Genomic DNA, 1,487 nt, shown 5'->3' with positions numbered 1-1,487 from the left:
GACCTCAGGTGATCCACCCACCTCAGCCTCCCAGAGTGCTAGGATTACAGGTATGAGCCACCGCACCCAGCCTTCAATAAATATTTTTCAAAAGGAAAAAATAAAATAAAATAAAATAAAGATTTTCAAAGGCTACCTACAGGTGCTGGATTCCAGTCTTTTTGCTTTTTTTCAGAGACAGCGTCTTGGTCTGTCACCCAGGCTGGAGTGCCACGGCTTGGTCATAGTTCAGCCTCCTGAGCATCTAGGACTACGGGCATACACCACCATGCCTGACTAATTTTTTGTGGAGAGATTGCATCTCATTGTGTTGCCCAGGTTGGTCCTGAACTCCTGGACTCAATTGATCCTCCCAACTCAGGCCTCCCAAAGTGCTGGGATTACAGGTGTGAGCCACTGCTCCACTTCTCTTTAAGTATCATGGGCTTACTAGGCAGAGACTCCATGCTATAGGTAATCTTCGATAGTTTACAAACTTTTTTCTTACTACATGAGCATTTGAGCAAAATCATAATTACAGATAAATAAAAAGAAGAAAATAAAAGGAATATAAAAACCACTGTAATGTCAACACCCAGAAAACTTACCACCCAGGAACAACCACTCATAACACCTTGGTAATTGTCCATTATTATCTTTTGCACACACACACACACACACACACACACACACACACAGACACCCCATTGGAAAAAAAGTGAAATGAAGAGCTTTTTTTTGGTAATCAATGTATTATATGTATCTTTCTAAGTAAAATGTAATAGAGCTAGAAAAAATAGATACAAACAAATTTATAGACGTGGGGATATAGTGGAAAAATGTATCTTATAGAACCTAAATCCCTACTATGATGTGAATGTTTGTATCCCTCCAATATTTTTAATTTTTTTTTGTTGTTTTTTTTAGCTATGGAGTCTTACTCTGTCACCCAGGCTGGAACTGTCATGGCAGCCTTGAACTCCTAGGCTCAACTCAGCTTCCTAAGCAGCCTGACTGCAGATGCATGCTTCCATGCCTAAGTTTTGAATTTCTTTTGTAGAGATGGGGTCTCACTGTGTTGCCCAGGCTGGTCTTGAACTCCTGAGCTCAAGCAACCCTCCCGCCTAAGCCTCCCAAAGTGCTGGGATTACAGGCAGGGGCCCCTTCACTATTCATGTATTGAAATGGAATCCCCAGTGTAATCGTTTTGAGAGAGGGGGCTTTTGGGGAGGTGATTAGGTCACATGGGCTCCATCACTGTGCATGGGATTAGTGCCCTTATAAAAGAAGCTTAAGAGAAGTGTTGACCCCTTTCCCCTTTCCCCTTCTGCCATGTGAGGACACGTAGAAGGCACCATCTATGAGGAATCTGCTGGTGCCCTGATCTTGAGCTTCTCAGCCTCCAGAACTGTGAACAGTCAATTTCTGTTGTGTACCAATCACTCAGTCTGAGGCATTTTGTAACAGCAACACAAATGGACTTGAGACAATCCCTGATTATTATTATT

General features: G+C 42.4%; 1 pseudogene; it reads left to right on the top strand.

Moving 5' to 3' along the window:
• Window positions 1–1,487, top strand: part of LOC108309168 — a 4,561-nt pseudogene that overhangs the window by 1,447 nt on the left and 1,627 nt on the right.

This window comes from Cebus imitator, unplaced genomic scaffold, assembly GCF_001604975.1.
Source record: "Cebus imitator isolate Cc_AM_T3 unplaced genomic scaffold, Cebus_imitator-1.0 Scaffold92, whole genome shotgun sequence".
Taxonomy (NCBI): domain Eukaryota; kingdom Metazoa; phylum Chordata; class Mammalia; order Primates; family Cebidae; genus Cebus; species Cebus imitator.
This window is presented reverse-complemented; position numbering and strand designations above follow the sequence as displayed.